Genomic DNA, 14,094 nt, shown 5'->3' on the forward strand with positions numbered 1-14,094 from the left:
CTCAACATCAGGAAGAACTTTCTGACAGCAAAAGCTGTTCGACAGTGGAACAGACTCCCATGAGAGGTGGTGAACTCTCCTTCCTTGGAGGTTTTTAAGCAGAGGCTGGATGGCCATCCGTCATGTAGGATCTAGTTGAGATTCTTACATTGCAGGGGTTGGGCTACATGACTTCAGGGGCCCTTGCAGCTATACGGTTCCATTAGTGTATGATTCTATGACCATGTACACAGAGTTTACATTTATATGACCCCTTGGCCAGCTAATGACACCCATTGCTTCCTGCTGTGCTGTTTGGAAGCCTGCCCACAACATTGGGCCAATTTCAAACATGCATGTAAATAAGTTGATTTCTCTATATTTGGCTCAACCTTGATCGGCACTGGACTGGATATCAAGGCCGCTGCCGTCATTAGGCCATATTGGCAGCTGCCTAGTGCATAGGCCTCAGAGGGGTGCAATACAGGCCTTTGAGGGACACAGTTTTAGGCAGATTAGATTTTGTTAGACCTTATACATTTTTGGAAATATTTTGCTTTTATTTTATATTTTGACGAATATTATCGTTTCTACATGACCTCTGCTTTTGAAAATTAAGGTTAACGATTTTTTTTGGTGTGTGTGTAAGTAATTAAGCTTGCAAAATAGCCAGGCCCCAACGCTGGGTGATAGGAGAAAGTCCTGCTCTAGGGGTTAGATCTGTGGTGGTGCATTTACTGGATGCCTCCATCTAATGGACATACATGTGTGAAGGAGCCAGTGCTAATGACACCTAGCTCACTTTATGGTCTTGAGGCATGTCATTTGATTGCATCCTTCCTGGTGCCCTCCAGATATGTTGGATCACAACCCATCCATCATCCTTGGTCACTGGCCGGGCTGGATGATCTGATGGGCTGCAACTGGAGGAAGGTTGGGATACCGGGATGACTAAATATTTGGGTTTTGGAAGTTTGTTTCTTATTTTATTCACTATAGATCCACTTGGCTGGATTTCTTGATCCAGCAAAGACTAAGGAGATAAATCTGCAGCCCAGTTTGCTTGAAAGCAGCTACTTGGAAGGGAACTTTCTTGTCAGGAGGGGGTGGGATGGGGATAAGGAATGCAGCCAAATGGAGGGATTCTCTAGCCACCACACCCCTCAGTGGGAAAGGACATTGGTCAATGATCACAAAAAGGTCAAATCCAGCCAAAGGATTCCAGGTATCTGCCAACATAGGAAGCTGTGCTTCTGCAGGCCTAGTTAGGATCTGTCCTTTGTCAAGAGCCAGAATTGTTCAGTTGGGGAAAATCATGCCCCTATCTTTAAAAATACTGTCTTATCACCCTCTCACTCCAATCAATCTAATTTTAGTTTATAAAGCATAAAAGAAGTATATTTGGTGCATATTTCTGGCTGCTTACCTATCATGGAAAAAGACAAGCTACGAGATTCACCCTATCCCCAAACAGCATAAATTGACCTTTCCAGTTCTCTGTAATTGCTACCAAGCTCATTCCTAGAAATTAAAATGCTGAAAGTGATTTGAATTCTGGTAAAGTAAGGGAAGGTGGTGGAGGGGAAGGAGGAAAAAATAAAATAAAATAAAAAGCAAAACAAGAGAGGGACAAAACCGAAGTTCCATCGAATTAGTTTTAGTCCGCCTGCTCTCCCCAGTGACTGCATCTATTAGCATTATAATCTCAAACACCATTTTTTATGTAACACTATTGTTAGTAAATCAACTCCTCAGGTCCACAGAGACGCTGACCCCTGGCAATTCAGTGAAAGTGTAATTATCTCCCCGAATCTTGGACAGATTTAAGAGATTACATTGCAACTAAATCTATATCAATGCTAATTTCTCCCCCCTAGACTCCAGGTGCCGGGCAAGGAGGGGATGGTGCGCCTGCCCAGCGCAACGGCTTACAAAGGGGGGAAGCGCTTGCTGTGGAGAGGGCCAAAAGAAACGGAGCCCCACATAAAATTACACCTATTTCCTCCCCTTTTGCTACAAAACCTGGTTCTTATGAGGCAAAGTTAAACAAAGCAGCTATGCTAAATTAGCGTTAAATAAAGGCGAGTTTAATGCTCGGCTACAGTCAACTGGTGTATATTTGATGGCTAATTGTCTATCAAAATTAAAGAGAAAAGAACAAATGATTCGTTATAAGAAGGTGTTAAAAGCTCCAACAAAGGGGGACATTTCACAAATATAATATCTTTGGATGGTGAATTTGAGTCTTTCGGGTGGTTTGGGAAAAAAGGAGAAGTGAGGGGTGGGGGAAAGATCTGAAAGTCCGTCAAAACAGCACGAGTTTTAAACAGGGAGCCTTTTAAACCTCAAGAATGGGCTCCCTGAATGAAAAGAGAAAATCGACACAATAAAATAGGGCTTTTTATTTTAAAGAGAGAAATAAATAATTGCTGAAAGGAACTAATAATGAGCAACAGTACCTGCATTCGAAGTAAAGGTACTTCAGGAAATCTCGCTAGAGAGGAGTGAGGAACGTGATGCTTTTGGTAGTTCTTGCAGTTATTAGGAAAGGTATTAGGAGTCTGGGAAGTTCTCTTGCGCAAGCCCCAAGGAAATGAAGTGGGACTATGCAAAGAGTAGTGTTGTTGCGGAGGAACAGAGATATAATTTACAAATCAGCTCCTAGCTCCTAGCAAGAAGGCATGTTGTGGAGACTTTAGAGTTAAGCAGAAGCCCCTTCTGCGGATAAATTTATGTAGTTTGTGTACAGGGATTTCTTTATTTTTTAAAAATTTAAAAGGTAACTTTGAAATATTCATCATCTCTTCTTCCATTGGGTTCCCTACTTTTGAAAACTGATTAAAATAAAAACAAGCGCTCTCCCCTCATCATGAGAAGAGTTTTAAGAACATCCTGAAATATTTCCTATTGGGATTAATGCGGCTGAAAAGTTCTTGACTTACTCTGAATCGTGCCCAAAGGAAGCGGGGATAATAAAAAAAGTAAAGCATAAATTAAAAATAAGACACGCCGTCTAAGTTCAGTAAACAGCAGAAACAAAACAAAACAAAAAACCAAAATACTCCTCCGCCCCCCCAACAGAAAAAAAGTCTCGACTAAGGCGTCAGAGCGCAATGGCCACTGATGAACTCGACACCAATTTTGTCGATCTGCATTAGAAGAAGACGCAGGCGAAAGGCTTTCGTTGGAGTAAATGTAAAAGAAGCCATATATGCAGAGAAATGAACAAACGGGGGGAGGGGAGAGCCTCGAACTAAATCATGCAGCAAGAAGGACAAACCGTCTGGAAAATGGACCTACGGAGCAGCAAGAATGTACTTTTTATTTTATTTTTCCCATTAAACAAAAATTCTTTGACAACTTGTGTCCTAAAGAAACTATCTTGAAGATAATTGAAATGATTACAATTCATTGCTGCAGCATTACTTTGAATATCAGCAGTCAAATAATGAAATCTTAGTAATACAGCCAAAATTTAATTTGCATTACAGCATTGTTCAGGCTCTCCTTTTATGCCCAGCTTCCCCTAGAAAATTTTGTGATAATACATAATTCTGTACTTCGTTGCATTATTCATATTTTGGGGGTAATATTTTCTCCGCCTTTCCTTTCCCAGTAAATGGCCTCCTCGGAAACTTCAAGGTGGGGGGATGTAAATGCACAGCGACTGCAGCAAATCAGCTTCTGATCAGAGACACACACATATATTTATATGAAAAAGAAAACAAATGTTTAACCTCTCCCCCCAAACTTCTTGCATCCCCACCCAAAATATTATTTTAAAAAACCAGCTTCGTTTTGATCTTGGTTGAAGTAAAGGGATTTTCTTTTATATATATATAAAACCTGTTCTTAACAGTTAATAGAACAATAACTTGCCTGAAATAGTCAGGGCACCTCCTTACCACTGAATAGCATCAAAAGCAGAATATCCTAGCAGAACTGATGGTGAGCTGAATAAGCGGCGGGAAGACCGCATTCCCCACCTGAAAAGGCTTACTTATGGGCTCCCTTTCATAAATTCCATAATAAATTTGAGCCGGGTCTAGGAATCCATATGCCTTATCAACTGCCTCTAGAATAAGTACTTTCACACTGAATTTATCAGGCAGACCTGCAGCTCGATTCACTCTCTAATGGAAAGACCTGCGCTCTTTATCTTGATTTTTTAAAAAAGAAAGTCTACACATACAGAAAAAGATAGAAAGGACTCTTTCATTTCAAATAAATTTGTTTGGGATCGCAGTTCCGGAGACGCACGTTTTGTTTTGATCGCTCTTTTGGGAAGACTTAGTCAACATTTAGTTCAGCGCAAAGTTCAAAAGGTCTTGAACTCTGAGGCTATATATTTTTTATGGGGGGGGGGAGGGTGTCTAAGAAATGAAAACGTCGTCACCATTTTATTTAATTTAATCTGTTCCATATAAAAAAGTCCACCTACTGCTCCCTCATTAGACTATCGATCATACACAAATCTTTGCATTAAGGGCGGGGAAAGAGGAATGGAGTGAATGCAAAACACCCACACCCTCACACCCCCCCCATTACATGTTGCGGGCAACGTGTCTCTTAATCCAAATTAGAGAAGGACCACTATACATCCTTCAACAGACTTTAAAAAAAGAAAAGAAAAGAAAGACCATCTGGTAATTGTCTTTCTTTAGATCTTCCCTTAATTATGCTTTTAATTAAAGATGGTTCAAGGCATTGGACCACATGAAGGGCAGTAATTACAAATTACATTACAAATTCAACAGATGTAGATGTATCTGCTGGGATTGTGTGTATGTGTATATATATGTGTATGGGGAGAAGATACCGGAATATAAAACGGACTGAACTTTGGGATCGCCCCCCCCCTTTTTATAATCCTCTGCCCTGAGAACAGAAGCACATTTTAGAAATTATTTTTATTATGCAGACTCTCGCCAGGATTTAAGTTCTCTGTCATGATTGTTTTCATATTTCTTTGACATCTATTGATTCGGAGGCAGCTGCGAGGGTTTGTCACAAGAGAGAAGAGCAGTCACAATATATTAGCTTGACGGCATAACTCAAAGACCAGGAGGAGCGGGAGGGAGCGCGGCAGCGGGGCACGTGAGCCAAGGCTGGGGCCCTCCGACAAAATCAAGAAATTAATTTTTAATAATAATCTTTTTTTTAATAAAGGGGGTGGGGGAGAGAGAGAGAGAGAGAGAGAGAGAGAGAGAGAGAGAGAGGGACCATGGCGACGGCGGCAACACTCTTGCTAATTTCCCAACACTAGAGAAGCCGAGACAGAAGCTCTCCCAGCCACCTTCCCCGGGATTTCTGTATTAATTTGTATTTCGAAATTCCTTTTCTGCATCAGATGCGAAGCGAATGCCGCAGAGTTTCGTGTGTGTGTGCTTCTCTGTGCGCGTTCCCATTTCCACCAGCCTCATCTGCTTGGGAAAGAAAGAATACTTCCGATCCTAAAGTCAGAATGACTCCCCCCACGGGTTAGTTTTAGTGGAATCAAACTGGGGTGCGAGGGATTATTCCCTGCCGCGGTGCTGGGCAAAAGGGAGTCAGCCCTGTTTCAGTGATTCTATGGAACCAACTCCCGCTTGGTTCTGAATCTGCGATCAGGAGGGCTCTAAATTTGGACGCCCCTCGGCTGAACAGCGTCGTGGGTCTGGATTTGGGAAGCGCTGGTGGAATTGGTTGTTTTTGAGCCACCGATCCTAATGGAGTTTCGTGTATTGAGACAGCACACAGTATAAATCCATTAAACATAATACTCCTTTACTGAATCCTTAACTGTTTTAAGATAACGTTTAATCTTGCTAAAACAGGGGGGAAAGGGGGTATTATGTTGTAATATGGAGTAGCTGGGGAATCGGGTCCATTGATACGGATAGCTACACATTTCCGGCTACAGAGGACTGAGGTGTCGGATCCCGTTCAAGCCCAAAGGGTGATAGTCCGGGCTGTTAATGATCAATTCACACTTCAAACCAGCCTGGTTCGCTCTTTGCTTGGGTGCGGATGAAGAGAATCAGGAGATTTTTGATTTTTTTAAAGTTTGGGTGTACCAAGAGGTTTATAAAATCTACTTCTGGTTCAACGGACAAAGACATTGAACAAAATAAATAAATACTCAGAGGTCGTTTCCCCCCTTTATTATCTCCCCCTTCTTTCATCAGTTCAAAGTCTTTTGCTCCCCCCCGCTCCCCCCCCCGCGCCTCTGTTCCTTCCAAAATTTCCACATTGCCTTGTATGTAGATGGAAGTATTTCGAGCAGGTTTGGGCAAGAGATCAGAATTATGGCTGGTGATTAAAAGCAGTCATTGTGCTTAATCTGGAAAGGGAGGGGCGGAAAGAATCCCTGAATCAGAGACACCCGAGGAACCAGAGCAGGGCGGGGGCGGCGGGGAGTCCGGTTTAAGGGAGTCGCCTGTTCTTCACCATCCCTACCACCTCCCTCTCCTTCTGCAGCCCCAAGCAGTGGCATCTCCGTCCAGTTGACTGAACTCTGGGCGTCTCCAGGTGGAGGGGAGAGGCGCTGCACTCGGGGCCATGCCCTCTGCAGGTGCGGGGGGGGGGGAATCGGCTTGAGGATGCCCGGAAGTTATTTATTTATTATTACATTCGTCCCCCGCCTTCCCTTCAAGAAGCTCAAGGTGGCCTCTGCGGCTCTCATCTTCCTCCTCTTGTCCCATGTTATCCTCACAACAACCCTGTGAGGTAAGTTAGGCTGAGAGACTGTACCTGGCCTAAGACCTTCCAGGGAGCTTTATGGCCCCATGCAGATTTGAAGCCTTGTCTCCCTTTGCTTTCCTCCAGCGCTCTAACCACTAAGCGGTGCTGCCCACCTCACCTGCAAGGCTTTATTCCTTGCAGCTAGGGTTGGCCTGGGCTGAGAGAACAGCGCTCTACACATGTTTAGATGACACCTTTTGTATATTGTTACTATCTCAGGGGGAAAATAACCTCTGGGCCTGAAGGCTCTGAGTGTATTCAGAAGAGGTTTTCTTCCAGACCTTCTTTGACCACAGCAGTGTTAAAACACACCCCATACACCTAGACTACAACTCCCATCAGCCTTAACCCTTGGCCATGCTGGTTGGGGCTACTGGGAGATGGAGTTCAACATCTGGAGAGCTGGAGGTTCCCCATCTGTGATTTATATCATTCAGATGTGCTTTATGCTGCCACCCTCAAAACGACCCCCTGAAGCGGGTTACATATATCCCAGTTGCAAAGATGGGGAGATGAACCAGAGAAACCTAGGGGCCCCAAATATACCCTAACTGGTCTACTGAAGAAGTTGAGCTTGTATTGTATCTATGACTCTCTCTCAGTCAGAGGGAAAATAAAAGATCTCTGTCAGTTGGACATTCTTTCCTCCACTTGCAAATACCCTCGTCAGCTAAACCAGGCTACATCACTACAAATCTCATTCAAGTTTGCCTTAAACCCCAAAGACCTTGGCTTAACCTTGTTATGGAACTAAGTGGGAAATCTTCTTTTCATTCCAAACCTCTCCCCCCCCACTCCACAATAGCTCCCCCCCCCAGAGGTGAAATCTACACTGAAGGCAGTTTAGCTGAAACTACAAGACCGCCCTTGCCTTGTGTGCAATCCTCACGGAGCCACAAAAGAGAAGGTAATAAACAGGAGTGACAAGCGATTGTATGTGTTAACTAATGTGCCAGGAGGATAATGCAAACATATCTGCTCACTTACCCAGAGACACAGCTCTCCCCTTGTCTCTTCTTCCACTTCCAAACACATTCACTTGGAAGTATGCCCCACTGGGCTCAATGGAACTTATTGTCAAGGATTCAGAACCGCTGGCCTCTCCTGCATTCTGCCACATGCAGCCATTCCGTGACAGGATCTTCAGCGAATATGATTTTTATTGCAACCTTCCAACTTTTCTCTGGTTTCTGTGTGACAAAGAAAAGAAGGAAGAGACTCCAGGCCAGGAGTGCTTCATATCCAAAGTAAGGAAGCACAGCTATTCAGCCCTGCCTGGAAGAAACCACACTTTCAAATCCGGAAGCCCTGCTTCATTCCTTCATATATGTGGACTTAGATATTCAGCAGAGAGAGGTTGGGATGCATTCTGTCCATGTTCAGATGCATTCTCTATTATGTATTCACAAATTCCAGGACCACACACAGACTATAGAAACAGGTTCTTGGGCTGAGCTCTGGTGTACATTAAGGCCTAGATTGTTTGGTATCAGCTGCAGCAGGTGGCTGTTAACCAGGATGATGATGATGATGATAATTTTATTTACTGAACTTATATACCACCCCAAACTCGCAGGTCTCAGGGCAGTTCACCGAATAATACAGAATTATCAAATATAATACAGATCACAATGCAGCTACATATGGGTCCTGCATATTTTAACGACAGAGAAAGAGAGAGAGAGAAAAAGAGGTATGTTTACGCAACCCACTGAAATCAATGGGACCTATGCTACAATCCTATACCCACATATCAGGGAATAAGCCCCACTGAACTCTATGGGATTTACGTCTGAGTAGACATGTATCTGAGGGGATGCGGGTGGCGCTGTGGGTAAAACCTCAGTGCCTAGGACTTGCCGATCGTATGGTCGGTGGTTCGAATCCCCGCGGCGGGGTGAGCTCCCGTCGTTCGGTCCCAGCTCCTGCCCACCTAGCAGTTCGAAAGCACCCTTAAGTGCAAGTAGATAAATAGGTACCGCTTTATAGTGGGAAGGTAAACGGTGTTTCTGTGTGCTGCGCTGGTGCTGGCTCGCCAGAGCAGTTTCGTCACGCTGGCCACATGACCCGGAAGTGTCTGCAGACAGTGCTGGCCCCCGGCCTCTTAAGCGAGATGGGTGCGCAACCCCAGAGTCAGTCACGACTGGCCTGTACGGGCAGGGGTACCTTTATCTTTACCTTTAGACATGTATAGGACCGATGTTTTTATGTGCTGGATCACTTAAGAGAGATAGGATTGGCTCCACTGTGATTTATTATAACGACAAGTTCTTACATAAGTATGTTTAATTTTGCATAAAGCTCCAATATTCTCCTCAAATAAATTGAACTGAAATCAGTGGAACCTCCTTCCTAGGGAATCGGTTTCTTGATCAACTCAAGGAATCTGAGCTTCCAGAGCTATCTATGTAATCTATCTATCATCTATCTATCTATCATCTATCTATATCTATCATCTATCTATCTATCTATCTATCTATCTATCTATCTATCTATCTATCATCTATCTATCTATCTATCTCTATCATCTATCTATCTATCTATCTATCTATCTATCTATCTATCTATCTATCATCTATCATCTATCTATCTATCTATCTCTATCATCTATCTATCTATCTATCTATCATCTATCTATCTATCTATCTATCTATCTATCTATCTATCTATCTATCTATATCTATCTATCTATCTATCTATCTATCTATCTATCTATCTATCATCTATCTATCTATCTATCTATCTATCTATCTATCTATCTATCATCTATCTATCTATCTATCTATCTATCTATCTATCTATATCTATATCTATCTATCTATCTAATCTATCTAATCTATCTATTATCTATCATCTATCTATCTATCTATCTATCTATCTATCTATCTATCTATCATCTATCTATCTATCTATCTATCTATCTATCTATCTCTATCTATCATCTATCTATCTATCATCTATCATCTATCTATCTATCTATCTATCTATCTATCTATCTATCTATCTATCTATCTATCTATCATCTATATCTGTCATCTATCTATCTCTATCAGCTATCTATCTATCTATCTATCTATCTATCTATCTATCTATCTATCATCTATCTATCTATCTATCTATCTATCTATCATCTATCTATCTATCTATCTATCTATCTATCTATCTATCTATCTATCATCTATCTATCTATCGACTATCTATCTATCATCTATCTATCCAGGACAGCCTATTTTTTTATGTGAAAGTGATCACAGTGACTATATATTTCATATGTGGAATAGCTACATATCAAGTGCCATACGCATGTGTTTGTGTGTTTTTAATAAATGAAGATTTACAAGTCTTCCTAAAAACTCTTTTGGTAGTTATTACTGCTTATTCTTTCTTTGGGCAAACAATGCATATACACAAAAGGTAGGAAGTCATAAATCTGTTGTGGTTCTGTGAACCTGAAAACAAAACCTGTTCTGGGGCACCTATTCAAGATAAGTTTAATGCAGATTAATCACTCTCAGCTAGTCCTGTCACAATCAAGAGTAATTCAAGGGTGTATTTTATTTATTTACTTATTTTTAAAATTTGTATTTATACTTTTCAGATTTCACAATCATTTTGACATTTCAAAACTTGACTTCCCCCTCTTTCTGCAGTTCCTTAGATTTATTTTTAATATATTCTGCATATCCAAATTAAGTTAATTTGCTCATTTATTCATCTTCTTTAAATATATACTCCTATGAAACTGCAGGCTATTACAATAATCTTGCCAATGTTTTTATCTGTTTACAATTTATCTGTGAATATTCAATAAACCATTTCCATTCTTTTTATTAAAAAGTTTGTTATCTTGATTTCTTATTATTCCAGTAAGTTTTGCTATTTCTGAATATTCCATAAGTTTTTATATCCATTCATCCTTTGCTGGGACTTCTTCTTCTTTCCATTTTTGCCCAAAAATGGAATCAAGGGTGTATTTTCCAACTTTGGTTGTTTCAAGTGTAGATGGCGCTTTAAAAGTGTGGAGGTGGAAAAAAGAAATGCAAAACTTGCCAGCCAGCTATTTTGGAGTGTGGTCATAAAAACATTAGCTCATTCTCTTCTGAAAGTGCCTTTCTGGATAAAAGTTGCAGTCTGAACAGGGAAATCCAGTGCTGGTTAACTGAAGGGTCACTTGAACCAGCAAAGAAGCAGTTGGAATGGGATGCAATTAATTACCACGACAACTAGTGTTGTTGTGCCAGCATTGCAAACCAATTCAGAGGGTGATCCTGACCTCACTGAAATCTGTGAAAGTTTTTTTTCTATTTACTTGAGCACAATCCAGATTTCTTCCATGGCGAATATCCCAATGAACTGTGACATTTATTCTGCAACTGAAAAAGTAAGCAGGGCCAGACAGATGTACCACCGCTAGCCCAACTTAGCCTGTGAGAGACAGAAGTGTTATAGGTCATGAAATATGTTACGAGCCTGTTAAGAGCAAACTGGAATATTCTCACACTCAAACTGACATTCATACATCTGCTTTTCCTTTTTTCAGCATCCTGTCTGGAGCCAATAAGGGACTTCAGATCAGGCAGTTAGCCTAAGAGAAACTTCTCACATTACATTATGGGCCAATTAATGCAATTGGTGCAGATACATTTCTTCAAATGGAGGCCTTCCCCTGTCATGAATACAGCAAGGTTGGAAGGTGCAAAGCCCTGAACAGCTTGGGACCTGGGCTGCATACACACCATACATTTAAAACCTGTGCCGTTCCCCAAAGAATAATGGGAACTGTAGTTTAATGGTGCTAGGAATTTAGCTCTGTGAGGTGGGAAACTGAGGTATGGTGTGTGCACAGCCCAGGTCTCCAGGATATTTAAAGGACTGTTATGATCTCATATGATCTTGCCCATCCAATGCAGGCTATCAGAGGAGTCTTTCCTTCATATCCCACCACTGTCTGAGGTCTGGTTGGCAGGAAAATACAAACAACAACAACAGGCATAACTTTTCTAAAGTGCGTTGTGGGCATCAAAGAGGGCCTAGCTACTATCCCTCTTTTCCTGTCATCTCTCTCTTAGCATTGAAACTGAGAGCCATGTACAATTTCGAAGTATCTTCTATTTGTTTTGTAGGCAAAGCCAGCCCATCTCTGGTCCAGGGAGGATGTGAAAGAGAAGTGGTCTTTGACTGGCAGCCCCCTTTCTACAGGCCACACATTGATCCAAGGCCAGCCCAACCAAGTTGTTTCTCTCTCCTCAATAGGTAATTCAGGCCTCCCACTGTTAGGGGTCACTAGAAATTCTGGTGTGCAGAGAGAAATTCAGCATGGCCAAATGACATAAAGTATAAACTTCTTTTGATATATATAATTCTTTAATGGCATTGCTACATCTACAACAGAGCATTAAGGTGTTGTTGTTGTTTTTGCTGCTTTGAAAGTGGAATTAATTGACAATATCCAGTCAAATGATTCACTGTTAAATATCAAGCAAAATCTTGATTTTGCAGTGTATTTGAGCGAAAAGTACCTGTCCAGAATTGTACTGTGATTGTATGATGTTCTTAAATGAAGACATAGAATATGTGGCAATACTTGGTAATCATAACCACTGAGAGTTCTGATGCATTTAAATATCCATTTGTTCCTTGTATGTGAGACTTCAGAAGTGAAGCTGAAATTTGTTCTACATTTTTCCTGTAGAGCAAATTTGAGATAGTCACCTTCAAATGCAATTCACATTATATTTTTTAGTGTACAAAGTGCTTTACAACAGAATATTCCTATTTTTCTCTTGGGGAGCTGATGACCTAAGCACAGAGCATTCACTTCTTGCCTTCAAGTGGCCAAGAACACAATACCACAAAATTCTTAAGTACACACACTCATGCAGCATATAAATTAATCTGGAATAACTAACGTCCCATAGTTCCATGTTAATAATCACTAAAAGTTAATCAGGATCCCTAACCCAATCATAGGCATGCAACACAGCTGAATAAAGGGGAAGAGTAGACCATACCGCTTCATACTTCAAGTAGAGGGCAACATTTTTGAATGATTCTTCCCAGGTATAATATTCTCTGCAAATGGCAAATTAGCTCAGGGAAGAAGTTTCCAGCTTAAAGAAAACAAGTGCCTACATTAAGCATAAAGGTAAATTAATGGGACCCCGACCATTAGGTCCAGTTGTGGCTGACTCTGGGGTTGCAGCGCTCATCTCGCTTTATTGGCCGAGGGAGCTGGCGTACAGCTTCCGGGTCATGTGGCCAGCATGACTAAACTGCTTCTGGCGAACCACAGCAGTACACAGAAACGCCGTTTACCTTCCCGCCAGAGTGGTACCTATTTATCTACTTTCACTTTGACGTGCTTTTGAACTGCTAGGTTGGCAGGAACATTAAGCATACACTTCCTCAATTACTGTTTGAAATGGTACAGCCCATTTTACCACCTTAGGACTATCCCCTTGTTCCTACTGTCCTTATGCTGCAGATCCACCTTAAGTTTGCAGTTGAGAGGTGCTGAGGTAGATTTGGCTTAGAGGCCTCCAGATGTTGATCTGGACTCAATTATTGTTTTATTGAACTTTCTATACAGCAAGTGTGGCAGGTTAAAACTGAAAATGGAAACCCACAAATACTTCAAGTCATCATAACTGGGTTTAAGTTGAAGCTTTGCATCCAAGACTTAAGGGGTTTCCACTGCCTTGGATTCAAGTACTTGGCTTAACAGGCTTGTGAAAGATGTGTAAAGCTTCGTGTGAAGATAAGGAGGTTGATAAGAAAACACATTTTGAAGTGTCTGAAATCCAAAATAGTTAGTGACCTGGAAAGATAAGCTTATTTAAATGAAGATCAGAGCAGAATATAAAATGGGGCTTGGCGGAAAAACCCAAACACCCCTTGTTTGTTTTGTGGCATCCATCATACGATTACAAACCACTATGATCCAAATACCTTTCTTAAATGCTAAACTGCCCCACCTTGAGGATAGCCCCAAGAGAAGCACTAATTCAAAGGCATTCCTGTGAGTCATGCAACCTTCTCAGATTGCTGTTCAAACCGCAAGCAGTTTATTGCTGAGTGCTAATATCTGAAAATCATGGAGGATTTTTCTTTTTTAAATGAAATCAAGTTCTGCTTAGATATGCTGAGACAAAGACCTATTCCTAGACCTTTGGGGATTTCAAAGCTCTGTGACCTTTCACAGGAATCCAGACGAAGCTTGTTAACCAGTAAACATTTAGATCTACCTTTAATTTGTTCCTTTCTGTCTTTCCCTGAAGATGAAAAATGCCTCTCTCTTCTGGCAGAATAAAATGGCACAGCACCTCCAATGCAATGTTCGTTCTCTTTCTCTGTAAAAAAAAAAAAAAAAGGCCACAGAGACTTAAACCTATG

Source organism: Podarcis cretensis, assembly GCF_951804945.1.
Source record: "Podarcis cretensis genome assembly, chromosome: 1".
Classification (NCBI taxonomy): Eukaryota; Metazoa; Chordata; class Lepidosauria; order Squamata; family Lacertidae; genus Podarcis; species Podarcis cretensis.